Raw genomic sequence first — 15,206 nt, 5'->3', positions numbered from 1 at the left:
TCCAAGACTGAGAGCAATGCCATTCACCCCACACTGTTTACCCATTCCACACACTGATTCATGGTGTCTGGCTGGAACTTGTAAAGCCTTCTTTAGTTTCTCCTGGCATCCTGATAGCTTGTCCCCAAGAGCTGTGCTATTACAGTCTGACTGCACTCCATGTGTAGAAATGACAGTATCTTAATAATATTTGACAAACTGACATACAGCAGCGGTAGCAGTGAGATATCCTGCATGAATGACTATCTCTCGATAAAATGCCAAGCAACTTTCTTTTTAGCATTAGCATGGCAACTAAGTAAATAGACAGATCTTACATGGTAGTGGAAATTGTTTACATTTATTGTCCAGTCTTCCAAATTTGAGATGTTCTGTGCTACTTATGCAGTAAAACAGTGGCATCTCTATCTCCTGTTTAGTTCTTAACAGGATCCAGGGGGATGGGACTTGCATCTTTGAAGTAAATTACAGTTAACAAACTCCTATTTCCTGTAAGACTTTTTCTCTAGAACCTGTGAAATACAATATCCCCCTTCCCTGTCCCTGTCCCTGTTCTGATGCAACCTAATTCACTAAGATTTTTGGTTTTCAGTCATTATGTCTCTCCTATCTCCTTTAGTCTTGTTCTACCGATACTCCCTTGTTACTGTGCCCTTTTAAGATGCCCCGCACAAGACATAAAAAATATGAAATTTATTTTTTAAAAAAATTATATTCCACCCTATCAACATTTCTAGGCGGATTCCAACAAACAAATACATTAAAAACAGAAATTACTTAATAAACTTCAAAACACTTTTTAAAAATCTAGAAAATCAACACTGATATTCCTCCCAAAAAGAAACCCATGTTCAACAGAATCTTGAAACAGTCAACACCACCAAACCCTTGCAGTTGCTGAGGTAATTGGTTCCATAACTGTGGTCCACACACATCGAATATAGATTTCCTATATTCCTTGTGGTGAATTTCACAAACAGATGGGACCATCAGGGCATTACTTCAAGGAATGTAAGTTATCGGTTGATAAATACAAAGGGAGTCTAACAAAACTGAAGATTTCCTGCCAGTCAATGTTTTAACAAGTAGCAACAATTTATAACGAATAGGATACTCAATTGGCAAGCAGTGCAATTCTTTAAGAGCAGGAGTGATGTGTTCAAATCTAGAAGCTCCGGTTATTAACCTGAGCAGCAGCGAAGTGCTTAGAAATAGGTGCATCACATTTTCTAAGTACAGATTTAATAAGTAAAGTTACAAAGTACCATTTGACATATCTTTGACACCTAGGCACTAGAAGTATCTTGCACTTCCTGCATGCACTAAATGCCATCAATATACATTCTAATTAATTTATTATTTACCAACCTCCTAACGGAGTGAAATATTTAACACATAGTTGAGGGCATTGAATTTGAATATGTTCATATAAGCAAAACATCAAAATGGCATGCAATAACTTTATTAGTCATTACTATGCTGCCTCCCCCACCCCAAAAAGATGACTTCCAGCATGACAATCTATCATAGTAGGAGTTTACAAAAGAGGGAGGTCATGACCTGGCCTTCTCCCTACAACTTGGACCTCTCCTGTCCATCCCCACAACTCTGATATTCTTCCCTCAGCGCCACCTTCTGATGCTTCAGAGTCAGCACTGGAGCCAGCAGAAGTGGAAAGATCATCCTGTGTGTGGAGGAGGAGTAAAGTGGAGGGGGAGGGGCACCTGTAAAAGTTGTGCAGAAGCCCAGAGGTTGGGTATTAGATATTTTGGTTTAAGGGATTTGGACTGTAAAAAGCAATGGCAGATCAGACTTGGAATCAAGGTCAAGTCAAGAAAGAACTGGGAGAAAGTGCAGGGAGGATTAGATGAAATTAGAGCAAAGGGTTAGAGAAGTGTGTGTGTGTGTGGGGGGGGGGGGGTTCAAATTCCATAGATGTTCCTTGTAATCTTGGAGGTCACTTAGCCCTCTACTGCCCCATGTACAAACTTAGGGCTCCTTTTATCAAGCAGCGGTAGAGCATTTTACTGTGGGCTGGCAAGGTAAATGCTCCAAGGCTCATTCAATTCATGTGAACACTGGAGCATTTACCTCACAACACGGTAAAACGTTCTACTTCAGCTTGATAAAAGGAGCCCTAAGTTTGTACAGGTACAGTAAAATAACCTATTGTAATTGATCTTGAGCTAAAAATCCAAATCCTTTGTACACCAACTGTTATTTCACTTGTGAGCATACAGTACGTTTTACATTTTTTAAAACTGGAGTCTTTTTGTGGGTCTAGAAAACCCAATGAAATGTGCCAGATGTTCTCTCCAAAATGCAATAAATATAAATAAAAGAAAGCAAAATACAGGCCTCCTTTTACAAAGGTGCGCTAGCGGTTTTAGCGCACGCTTAGTGCATGCCAAAATACCACGCGCGCTAGCCGCTACCGCCTCCTTTTAAGCAGGCAGTAATTTTTCAGCGTGCGCTAATCTTGTGTGTGCGCTAAAAATGCTAGTGCACCTTTGTAAAAGGAGCCCATAGTGATACCTTTTAGGAGATTAACTATAATTTTTTAAAAACAAAAATTATACTGTTAGTACCACTTTCTTTTCATTTATTTCACACCTTTTTCAACAGTGGCTCATATTCAGGTACACTAGATATTTCCCTATCCCTGAGGGCCTTATAATTTAAGGCAATGTGGGTTAAGTGACTTGCCCAAAATGACAAAGAGCAGCAGCAGCAGCAGAATTTGAACTGGGCTTCTCTGCCTGGTGCTCTAACCACTATTTATTACTGTACTTTTAAAGTGGACTAACAACCTTTCCCGACAAGGGGGGGGGGGGGGGGAAGGGGTAAAACGCGGACCTGACAGACCTCGCGGATCTAAAACCGCTCGTCCTTAAAAATCTGAGGTCCGTGCCACTTATAGTTAGTTTCTGGCTCTGACAGACCTCGATGACAAGGATCCATCTCAGCATAGGGAGGGAAAAGTATTAGGATCCTGTAATATCAGGAAATAAATACTGCAGCACTTATTACCTAGTTTCTGGCTGCTAAATCCCCTAGGAGGAAGACAAAACACCCATCACAAAACTCATGTGGACACGTCCAGCTCTTCTATAAATTAGCCTTTGGAAAGCAACAAGCAAAACTGCACGCTATTATTAAAGATATTAATACCACTGCAAAAACGTCAAGGGAAAACTTCAAAGGCGCTAAAACCTGCTGGGAAACTTCCGGCTCTTCTAGAGTTTGCTCCGGCTCATCAGCGACCAAAACAGTAAAAGACAAATCAGCAGCATACTCTGACCGAATCAATTGGGGTACACTGGGCTGTTTTCCCTTGAGACCTGTACAGGAATTCATTCAACCTCATCACGGCACAGTTCGCCCGTTCTAAAACTAGTATTTGAAAAGAGGGTCCCTCATAAAATGGGAGATCTTAGTGCTAAGTCGACAGCCGGGTCTGCCCAGGTACCACCACCACCACCAAGAGCTCGGAGCTGCCGCCTTTGAACTGGCGGAGCATTTGCTCGGGGTGCCCCCTGCTGGTGGCAAGCCGCGCGGCACCCGCGTCCAGCTCCAGAAAGAACCGCGCATACAGTGATGCCCCTGAGCCCACTGTCATATCCAGAGCGAGGTTTTTTGCTGCTTTGATACTAGAAATGAATGCCTAGCCTTTTGTACGTGTATGTTTAGATAAACCGATAGAGGTACAAACATCAAAAAGTTAACTGATTTTCTGGGACTTATCTGCTTCGTTAATAGGGGGATTGTCTGTCCCGACCACGCAACCAATATTGCGATCGTGCCAACATTTCCTAAATGCCCCAAACAGGATAAATGACTCTTCCGTTCACGCAATGGAGGAGCTTGCTCAATATTGCATGTCACCCACCAAGCTGACTTTTTTTCTTCACTCGGAAGAGGCACCTTGCATGATCGATAGCTCCACCGGCCATTATTGTTGCTATTCTTCTTGCGCGTTTCCCCCGGAGTGCATTAATCCTAGACAATTCGGCAACAATATTTTCCCCTGCATAGCTGCAGCCCAAGAAACAAATCGCACGCTCGGATATGATGAAAGAATCATAACGATGAAATCCCTCGCTGCCCCGGGGAAGTTTCGAAAGGAAGTTCGGTAATCTCATTTTGATCTCAACCCCGTCACCTACCAGGAATCCGGGTGAAATCGGTTCACAAATCGATTTAAACGAGAACCACGTCTGCTTAGCCCTATCTGACTTGTTCTAGTTCTGGTCTTCAGCTTCCCTAGCTAATAAACGGGTCGTCGCTCTTCCATAGGTTGTTATCGCGAATGCAGAAAGTTTTGATGCTTGCAAGGCACACTCGAGAGAGAGAGAAAAAAAGCATCTTCCCCATCCCATAAAAATCCGGCGAAAATTTTATAAGAATAATAATAACTAAAAAAAAAATAGAGTGTTTTAAGATTTATTTGTGGCTTGCAGTGTCCCGTGTTTATTTTTTAAAAAAACTGATCTTCCTACTACTTGCAAACAGCGAGAGCGACCCACGTTCTAACAGACAAATGCGCGCACGCGATCGAACGGTCCCCAAACAATCACAACAAAGCGCTGCGAAAGGAACGAGCGTCTCACCTGGTCCCAGCGCCCTTCATCGAGCAGATCCGGCGGCAACCTCCAGACCCCGGGCTGAGCTGGAGCGACTAGCGGCGCAGTTGTCCTCGCTGGCTCTCAAAAGTTGAACAGATCCATTCCTCCTACTGGCGGGCCCGATGCCAATGCGCAGCAGCAGCAGCAGCTCTCTCCTTCCTCGCCCACCTCAGGCATAGCCCCCCTCGGCAGATCGGAGGGAGCCTGGCGGCGGCTGCACCAGCGCCCGATTTCTTCGGAGCCTCAGCGGGCTCCCTGCGACGGGAGCGAAGCCGCCGAGCCAATGAAGGGACAGCCTGCTCGCGGACTCCCTCTCCAGGACCCTTGCGGGACTCTCCGCGGCTCGCCGTGAAATCTGACACCGGCGAGGGCTTCGCCTCCATTCATGGCGCGCGACGACACGCCCACTCTTCCACGCGACGCTTACGCCCAATAAGACTTGCGATCGCCACAGTCGACATCCTTAACAAACTTTTTGCAAAGAAACTTTCTTCTCTTCCCACAACCTACTTGTTCTTTTTATCTTTCTATATCGGTTGCATTTGTTTAATAAATAGTGTGTGTGTGGGGGGGGAGGGTTAATGTATATGTTGCGGTAAAGGATGGGTAAACTTGACCACTCCCTGCTTATTTTTCATCTCTGTGTTTAAATGTTATTTTTAGCCCACTGTACACACTTCCCAGGGAGCAAGAGTGAGACGTGGCACATTGACTCTGGCGCTAGACTTGCAAGCATCTTGCCTAGGTACGGTATCTCTTTTGGCTTTACTCTTTCTATTCATTTACGAAAAAATGATGTTTGCCACTGTGATTCTTATGCATTGAAGTAGGGTAAGTGGATTCAAGTGTCTCAGGGCAGCTCAGATGAACGATTTGAACGCAAGTTGAAAAGTTTATTTAATTGCATGCCAAAGTCATTCCGATAGAAATGTTCATAAATCAGTGTGACTTTTAACAGCACACTTTTGCAGATTTCATAGTGCCTGCTTGCAGGGAGGGCGTTTTTATGGAACATGTGGTTATATTGGGTTCTTGTTGGAATAAAAGGTTTATAGTGCCCTAGTGGGATTCCTGTCATACTGATGGCATTTTCCTAGAACCACATAAATTCAATACAAATTTGTTCAGGGAGCTTATCTTAATACCTGTTTTAGCAAACAAACAACAACAATCAAAACATGTATGTTTGTTGTAGGTATAAATCAGCTACAGTTCAGCTGCCCCCACATATTTATTTTAGCTTTAAAAGCCAGACACTTCATTTCCAGGAACTGAAGAGACATATGTGTGGTGAAAATGATGAGTTCTGGGGAACTGATATACATGACCTGAAAAAGGCCATCCATTTCCTGATTCACCACCATTATGCAACCAACATCTTACAGATCACATTTACAGCTAAACCAAAGTGTGTTTTCTCCTTTTGCCTGCTTCATCTCTACCTTTCATTTTAGCAGTTCTGACACCGCTGAAGACTAGGAATGATGATTTATGGACAGAGACTCCTTGTTGCTTGGAGAAACCCAACCAATAACTGTAATTATTAAATTTACTTTAAAAATTATACAGTGCTTTTTCTTTAGAAGGAAAGGAGCAGATAGGTAGGGCTGACCTACGAGTACCCAATGCTCATTATGAACTTTTAGCTGTGCACCCCATCCTTCACTAAGGGGCAGCTCTTGGCTAAAGGCCTTCCCCAAAATATCTAACTCTCTCTCTCTCTTTCTCCCCCCCCACCCCTCAATAGTGTCCAACATCTCTCTGCTTCATACCCCCCCCTTCCCCGTTGTGGTGTCCATCACCTTTCTTGTTCCTTCCTCCACCTTCTCCCTGAAACATGGAGAGTGTGAGAGCTGACATGGATGCACAAGGCCCTGCACACCTAGCCAGTGAAAATTTCAAGATACTCCCAATTAATATGCAATACCACCAGTAAGAAAGAAAGAAAAAGTATCACAGGGAAAGACTGAGAGAGGCACTACTGGAACTTTGCACCCCCCCCCCCCCACTCCTTCACCTATTTACCTCTTCTGGTACTACCCAGGCATTTACTCTTTCTCACACCTTCTTTTCAGTCTTCACCTCCTCTCCTCTTCATCACCTGCCCTCTGCTGGCACCCCAAGCTTCATTTCTGGGGGTCATGGCCTGGAATGCAGCTCTATTTTTCAGGCTTCAGAGCATGTTTATTTATCTATTCCATTTATGTGTCGCACATACCTATACAAGCTGTTGGCAACATTACAGAGGAAGGGGTTAGAAGAGGGTAGGGAGGACAATGGAGGGCAGGAAGATACAGGAGGAGAAGAGGATACAAGTGATTAGGTGTCAAATAGATGAGTTTTCAGTTTCTTCCAGAATTTGGTGTGGTTAGGTTCCGTTCTGGTCATTTCAGTAAGGTCATTCCAAGTTTTTACAACTAGAAAGGTGAGCATGGAATGGAAAACACGTTTGTATTGCAGATTTTTTGTTCTGTCCCAGCACCTCCCATCCTGGCAGCCTGGAGGGGAGGGTATGAGCCTGGAGCAGAGCAAAGAACAGTTGCAGTACACTCTAATCCAGTGGTCTCAAACTCGCGGTCCGCCAGGTACTATTTTGAGGCCCTCGGTATGTTTATCAAAATCACAAAAGTAAAATAAAACAGTTTCTTGATCATATGTCTCTTTAGCTATAAATTACAATATTTTTATTAAGACTAAGCCAAAAGGAAAGATTTATAAACCATAGAATTTTATCTCATGCAAAATTGTCATATCTTTAATAAGACATTAACTATTTTTTTCTGAGGCCCTCCAAGTACCTACAAATCCAAAATGCGCCCTGCAAAGGGTTTGAATTTGAGACCACTGCCCTAATTCAACTCCTCTTCTCCTATTCTAACTGAACCTGGCCTGCCCACCTCTCTCCCAGATCCACAATTCTACTTTTTTTGTCTGCAAATTAAGTCTTGGCTGTGAGACTGTTGCTGTGTCTACTTTGGCTCCTCCCCTCATGTCACGGACAAGATGGCAGGAGGAGGGGAGAATGAGAGTAAGGGACAGATGGAGCTAGATTAGGGAGCAGAATGCTGTGAGACTGCACTAGCCCACTGAGTTAGAGCACAGTGTTCTCAGCTTCTGGGAAGGGGTAAAACGCGGACCTCGCAGATCTAAACCCGCACGGCCTTAAAAATCTGAGGTCCATGTTCGTGCCACTTGTAGTTTCTGTCTTTGACAGACCTCGATGAGATTTTAGCGCTGACGGATCCGTCTCAGTATAGGGAGGGAAAAGTATTAGGATCCGTCAGCGCTAAAATCTCATTGAGGTCTTGAGGCCCACGTTTTACCCCTTCTCCAAGAAATGAAGGAAAGCAGCCGAGGCTCTGTCTCATGCCTACGATCCTCAGACTGAACCCCGGCAGCACCCAGCAACGTTTGGAGACTTCTTTTCCATAACGCACTTACGAAACCTATTTCCCCGCTCTCTTGGCTTCTGCTCTGCCGCCCCAGCACTAGTCTCTTGCTCTGACAGACCTCAATGAGATTTTAGCGCTGACGGATCCTAATACTTTTCCCTCCCTATGCTGAGATGGATCCGTCAGCACTAAAATCTCATCGAGGTCTGTCAGAGACAGAAACTACAAGTGGCACGGACACGGACCTCAGATTTTTAAGGCCGTGCGGGTATAGATCCGTGAGGTCCGCGTTTTACTGCTTTTTGCTCTAGGGCTCTGGCCCCTCTCTTCCTAGGTAGCCTAAGGAGGGAATGAGGATGGAGTGGACAGATCTGAACAAGTAAAGAGTTATTCTGCTTCTTAATTCAGCCCCTCTCCTCCAGTCATTTAAACTCCCCTGGCTTCCCTGTTCAACATCTTTTAAGCCTGATTCACCTGACAATAAAAGTAGCATGTGTTCTTCCAAACGATGGAGATTTTACCAGCTCTTATACCAAGAATTCATTTAAGCATAAATGATTCATGTCTGATTGATTTGCATAGAGATTCAAACCAGGAGCTTTGGAGCTCAGTTTGACCCCTGTGTAATGACTCTGGAAGGTGAATATCCTCTGCCTTTGGGTTTGCTACATGCTAACTGTCATTAAAAATGATTTGGGAAAAATATTACCAGTGTTCAAAAAGACATTCGAGGCATGCATTGAGTGTAGGTGCTCTGTTACCATCCTCCATTCTGCATCATGAAGTGCTACCACTAAAATGTGATTAACCTGTACACTTAACAAAGTATTTCTTGACCTCTGAGACCTCAGACCCAAATTTATTTTTGCCTGAGGCTCAAATACAGCATGCTACTGCTTGCCTAGCTCCCCATTATATTTTCCTGAAAATCTACTTGAAGAAAGCCATAACATTTTTTTTTCCTGTCATGTGCCCTGAAAGAGAAAGGACACATTGTGGGATTTGTGTGGGGAGAAAATCTCCACTGGCCCAGCTCAATTATGGCAAAAAGCCAGAGAGAGTACTGGTTTCTCCTCAGGAGACTGTGGCTGTTAGCAGTTTTCAAAGTGCTTTGAAATACACTCTGTTCTGTATTGCTATCCTAACACTGTTCGCTCTCCCTCCCTACCTTTTGACTCTCTCTGAGCTCTACACAGTAAAGGGACACACCCTGCACACATATCCAGTCATATATTTCATTCACAATTATGTGCAGCTGCATATTGATGGAACGACCTTACACTGTATGTTTATATAGGAAATAAATATGTACTACAAAAAATAAATTTTAAAGAAAAACATTGCTTTTGTTAATTCACCTTTAGACCCTCAAAAGTGAATAGCATATATATATATATATATATATATATATATATATATATATATATATATATATTTATTTATTTATTTATTTATTATTATTTTTTTTATTTTTTAGTTTTTTTCTTTCTATGTGGCAGATTTCTGGGGAGATGGTGGCACAGGAGGTATGGGAAGGATTGGGATTTACCCATAGTGCCTAAGAGAGTGATAGTTAAAACCATTACTGTTAATTTTGGTGGGAAACCTTATGCCAAATTTTGTAAGTCTGACAATATAAATTTGTTTACAATTGGGACACTATAATAATTCAAAGAGATTTTGGGTCCATTGACAAACTTTTGTAAGAATTGATAATTAGTAGTTCCCTTTAATTTTTGAATGAGTACTATATACATCCAGGAGGGTGGCTGGAGGGTGTGGGTGAGGGGTGTTATATACTTATTATATAATTTGATTGTAATGAGTGCTGTTTATATGTACTAATTATTGGTTAGCCTGTTGTACTTTATGTTGGCTTTTAAAAATGAATAAAGATTTATAAATAAATTTTAAAAAAATCACTATTACTATGTATACTTTGTTTTTTTCAACTTGTATTTATATGTATAACAATCTCTACCTATTTTTCTTCAGAAAATTCCCTTGTTCTGTAATGCCATTCTGTACATAGGAATACAAGTTGAAACAGCATAAGTATACAAATAAGAGTGATAGATTTAACTTTCTAGAGGAGGATTCTCAAAACTTACCATATCCTTAACGATGGTCGCTAAACTGTTTCCAGCTGGTTTAGCATGCCAGTATTTTTCTGGCCGATTATCAGAACAGCCTTGTCCAAGCTTCTTAGCAGTCTCTCACTCTACCATGCAAATGTAGTACAATGAGGTAATTAATATTAAAGCAATAGTAAAACGGGCTCATCAATATTTAAAGAAGCACTCCGGGCGAATCTTTATCATTGCTGGGTGATTCCCTAATCTCATTGTGCCACATTAGTGGGCAAAATTTTCCAACTGGGTCTGAGCTGTTGTAACCCTACTTTCTGGTCAGTGCCTGAGTGCTGTTTGGCTCAGGCACTGACAGGAAAGTAAGGTTTCACAGCTCCCCCCTCGCAAATAATAATAATAATAAAGAATTGAAGGACAGCAGGAGGGAATCCCACTCCCTCTTGCTGCCAGAGTCCCCATCCCCTTGGCAATCATGGTAGGAGGAATGCCCACTCTCTTAAGTTTAAGTTCAAATTAACAATTTTAGGATTTAAGGGTAAACTAGATGCACATCTCCTTAAGAGTGGCATAGAGTGATACGGGTAAGGGTAAATTAGATGCACATCTCCCTTGAGACAGTATATCCCGCAGTCAAAAATCAGACATTGATAAAATATTCACATTAGTATATACCATTCAATGTCCATTAGCCTCTTAAACTCCTCATTACATTCTATCAGGGCTTTAGATATGCCATTTGGTTACCAGACATTTTCCATGGTTGCCAAATATATTTTTTATGGCTATGGCTTCTTCACTAGCCCCATTATATTCATATTTTCTTTTTCTTGTTTTTATCAAACTTTTAAAGTGTTACATTCAAAAATCAATAACTTAATCCTTATATAAATTTTAAAATTTATCTGATGTCGTCAGTGAGGGGGAGGTATTTATTTAAGCAAAAAAGACGCTGTGGCCATCTTATCTCAACAAATATTATGTGGATCGGGATGGTACAGACAAGTTTTGAAAGGGGTAAGGGTTTAATATAGTTTTTGAATCATTTTTGCTCCTAGAAAGAAAAATTTACTTAAATATAAGGTATACTAGTGTTTAAGACCCGTTAGATTAACGGGTGGCTAGATGTCTCCTGCTTTTTGAACCTGGGCAGGGGCAGAGGCAGAGATGGGGCGGGAGGGAGTGACGGTGGGAGAGCAATTTCAAAGCCTCGGCAGCGGCGGCTCCTTGACCAATCCGCGCTTACAACGTCCCCACACTCGCGGTCTGGCTGGCTCCCCCTCAAAGCCCTTTGCAGCGGCAGCCCCTCCGCAATCCGTCCCCGCGTCCCATGCCTCTCCGAAGGCCGGCTCCCACGAAAATGGTGCCCCTCTGTGCAAAGCCGCAGCGGCAGCCTCCCTCAAGACACATTTAAATCTAGACATATTGTAATCACAAAACAGAAAATAAAATTATTTTTCTTACCTTTTGTTGTCTGGTCATTATTCATATCATGTTAGGGGTCCCAGGCTATGGTTGGCTTTTGATAACTGGCTTGCCAGGGCCCCTTCTTTCTTCTTCCCTCCCTCCATCCCTGCAGCTGAAGACAGGCACCTCCCCCCAGTGGTCTGAGACAGGAGGGAGCAGTTAGGAGAGGGTCTGAGGGCAAAGAGGGGCTCAACAGCACACAACCACCTTTCCTTCCCTCCCTCCATCAGGTGCTCCAGTGGTCTGAGACAGGAGGGAGCAGTTAGGAGAGGGTCTGAGGCTAAAAGAGGGGCTCAACAGCGTCCAACCACCTTTCCTTCCCTCCCTCCATCAGGTGCAGTGAATCCACACAATGTTAAAGGAGCCGCGTCGAAATCGGAGGCCTGCCACTGCCGTAGCCACGTTCCCCTCTGCCTTGGTCCCGCCCCTTCTCTGACATATGGGACCGCGGCGCAGAGGGAACGTGTTACGGTGGCGGCAGGGCTCCAATTTCAAAGCAGCTCCTTTTAACATAGGCGGAGATGAACTGTACCTGATGGAGGAAGGGAAGGAACGGTGGGGTAAATTTCGGGAACGGCAGGAATTGTTTTGCGGGCCCAAGCACCGTGAAAGTTTGTTTCTTTAGGCAGCCCCCGGTTGTTTATTTGGATTAAATGTGAGCCGGGTGAGGAAGGCCGCCGCAGCTTCGCTATGGTTTGTTTCGGCCTTAGTCGCGCACGGTCATGTTTGGAAGTTGATTTTTCACCCTCCTCGTCTTTCGGGAGTGCAGGTGGTTACTCCGTTCCCTCCCTTCATTCCCTGTCTTTGGATTTGGGTGGGGGTTGTGTTTTGGAGTGGAGTGCTGCCATTAGTGACACGGTAGGGGTTTTGTGATGCTGCAGCAGTCCGGGTTGGCCGTGACGGTATGGGAGATGTGTGATGTCATGGCGGCTGTGCTTTGCTGGAGTACACTGGTTGCAGCTATGTTGGGCAGGTAGGGGACAACAATGGCGCTTATGCTCAAGTCCCCCGCCGCAGCTCCTCTCTCGATCCTGGTGCGGTTCGAGAGAGGAGTCGTGGCGGCGGCTTGAACATAAGCGCGATTGTTGTCCCCCTACTTTAGCCGCGAGCTGCGGCAGGGTTTCCAATGGCAACCCTGATCGCGGATCTCAGTGTAGGGGCCTGGTCTGGCGGCGCCGTGTAGGGCGGATAGCGGGAGGCGGGACCTCAGCAACATGCACCAGCGGCCCCCAGGAGTTTGAGGTCGGCGGCGGACATGCCTGGCGTGGCATGGTGCAGGAGGAACAGTGATCGGTGGCGCGAGGTGGAGAGTAGGTGATGACGTAAAACGTGCGCATGCGCACTCGTGTTTTCGGGACGGATCAGGGAACACGTTTTTTTTAGTGCGCATGCGCGGCCTAGCATTTTATTATATTAGATGGTAAAAGAGTGAAGGTTTACTACCTTTAATTATCTCCCTGTTTTTAGGGGACTTTCTTGAAGCAGCCTAACGGCAAAACATGTAAAAATGACAAGTCCCTTCCCGATGAGATAAAGAACAAATGAAAAATGATTAAACCAAAATGTTTTAAAATTTATATAAGGATTAAGTTATTGATTTTTGCACGTAACACTTTAAAAGTTTGATAAAAACAAAAAAAACAAGAAGAAAATATGAATATAATGGGGCTAGTGAAGAAGTCATAGCCATAAAAAATATATTTGGCAAACCATGGAAAATGTCTGGTGACCAAATGGCATATCTGAAGCCCTGATAGAATGTAATGAGGAGTTTAAGAGGCTAATGGATATTGAATGGTATATACTAATGTGCATCTCCCTTGAGAAGCATACAGTGATATGGGGACTAAAACTATGCCAGGGTACACCTGGCGGGGCCTCCACGTGTGCGGATCACCGGACTTGATGGACCCAGGGTCTGAACAAGAGATGGCAATTCTTAAGTTCTTATGATATACCACAAATATAAAGCCAAGGTTAAAATCCCACTGCCAGTGATCCCTCAACATCCCTGGCAGGAGGGAAGCCCACTCCCTCCAGCTGCTAGTGATCCCCAGCATCCTGATATCCCTCCCCGACACCCCCATCAGGAGGGATGACCACTCCCTTCCGCCACCAGTGATCCCTGACACCCTGACAATCCTCCTTGACACCCCAGCAGGAGGGATGCCCACTCCCTCCTGCCACCGGTGATCCCCAACACTCTTAACACCCTCAGGAGGAGAGTACCCACTCCCTCCCACTGCCAGGGTCACCCACCCCTGATGCTCCCCGCAAATACCCCCCATACCTTTCTGATGAAGGATGGCCATAGGGATGCCCACTCCCTATGGCAGGCAGGTCCGCCTCTTCAAAATGTCAGGCTTCCCCTTGAGGGTCTGATTGGCCCAGACACCTAAGGCTATTTATGAGCAGGAACACAGTTGATTAATATAAAATGCAAAGATGGTAAGGGCTTTTGCTCTGTTTTAATATATTTGCATTATGTTTTATATTTTGCAGCGGCGTGCTTCTTTTTGCACGTGAAAGAAACCATTTTCTAAGTCTGTTCTGATGCAGCACTTTTCCCCATTGTTTTCTATGGAGAAGGAGTATGCGAGTGTTTCCAGTCATATTTAAATAAGGCTGCATGCAGGTTGTGCATAGTTGCCTGAGGCATGTAATTTAATATATCTTTTGGTTATAAACATCTCTACATATATTTTCAAAAGTTTGTTTGCTTTTATACACTGAGTAAATGCAGCTAAACTTGGAAAAGGGATACGTCTTCATCCAGAGACAGAGCTACTTTTTGAATCAAATTGCCCGGTCTTGTCTGAGCTAGAGGCTTCAATCTGAGACTCTCTCTCTCTCTCTCTCTTCCCACCTCTCTTCCTCTTTCTTTCTCTCAGAAACACATTTCGTCTCTGATAAAGGCACACAGTCAATTTCTTTCTGATTCTTCATCATTAAAGCTCAAGGACAGTCTGTTAAGGCAGCAGATATTAACCTTGCTTTTCTCATGGCCAGTTTTATGTAGTGTCCTCAGAAGTGGAATTTGAAAAAAGAAATTGTTTGTGTTCTTCCCAGACTCTGAAACAAAAAGGTTTACAATAAAAATCTGATCTAATATCTATTTTACAAAGTTGATTTTATTCTGTTTAACTACATCTAATATGTCAACCATTCAATACTGGATTTTCCAGGCAATACCCATTAGTTCCCCTCTGCTCCAGCTCAGTTAGAATCAGCCCCTGCATACCTGCAAAGGACTTCATTTACCTGTGGATTTTCCTCTGTTTAATAACTCCCACTCAGCCATGTCACTGCAGTGATTGTTCCTGGCCAGGGCCCATAATTTTGTTTCTCTCCAGAACCCACTAAGTCTGATCAGTAGATGTCACCCTTGAGCGATAGCTGAGATTCTCTCCCTTGCCATTGAGTCAGGCTTTTTGTAAATATTTTGAGTTCTAGGCTGAGGTAACTCAAACCCTGGATTTTATGCTATTGGAAAAAGAACAACACAAACTCATTTCTGTAGTGCAGAAACAGATCTGGACAGGTCTGGAGAAACAGAAACCTTCATTGCAAATATGAAGCCAGCTACTGCTTTTTATATCAGCCATAAAAAAGTGCTCTCTCTTCCCTCCCCCCTC

At 43.8% G+C, this 15,206-nt stretch overlaps 1 protein-coding gene, 1 long non-coding RNA gene and 1 other non-coding gene across 5 annotated transcripts in view; 2 read left to right on the top strand and 1 right to left on the bottom strand.

Moving 5' to 3' along the window:
• The window catches only part of SEMA5A (semaphorin 5A), a 1,054,315-nt gene extending 1,049,439 nt beyond the window's left edge, over positions 1-4,876 (bottom strand). Inside the window, 1 exon segment of the mRNA XM_033929716.1 lies at positions 4,611-4,876. The gene's annotated coding sequence lies outside the window, so the exon portion shown is untranslated.
• A 196-nt stretch (positions 4,877-5,072) lies between these two features.
• Positions 5,073-14,636, top strand: LOC117353590. Of its 3 annotated transcripts, none has more exons than XR_004537985.1 (3): positions 5,073-5,375; positions 6,083-6,161; positions 14,074-14,636. It is a non-coding gene; the product is annotated as an uncharacterized LOC117353590 (long non-coding RNA). The 3 variants fall into 3 exon arrangements; XR_004537984.1 differs by having other exon boundaries at positions 5,078-5,370; XR_004537983.1 differs by having other exon boundaries at positions 5,078-5,370; positions 6,080-6,161.
• Positions 5,915-5,984, top strand: LOC117356179. The gene has a single exon (XR_004538606.1). It is a non-coding gene; the product is annotated as a small nucleolar RNA SNORD123 (small nucleolar RNA).
• Positions 14,637-15,206: the final 570 nt, after the last annotated feature.

The sequence above is a fragment of the Geotrypetes seraphini genome, chromosome 2 (genome assembly GCF_902459505.1).
Source record: "Geotrypetes seraphini chromosome 2, aGeoSer1.1, whole genome shotgun sequence".
Taxonomy (NCBI): domain Eukaryota; kingdom Metazoa; phylum Chordata; class Amphibia; order Gymnophiona; family Dermophiidae; genus Geotrypetes; species Geotrypetes seraphini.
Note: the sequence above shows the minus strand (reverse complement) of the source record. Positions and strands in the feature narration are given on the sequence as shown.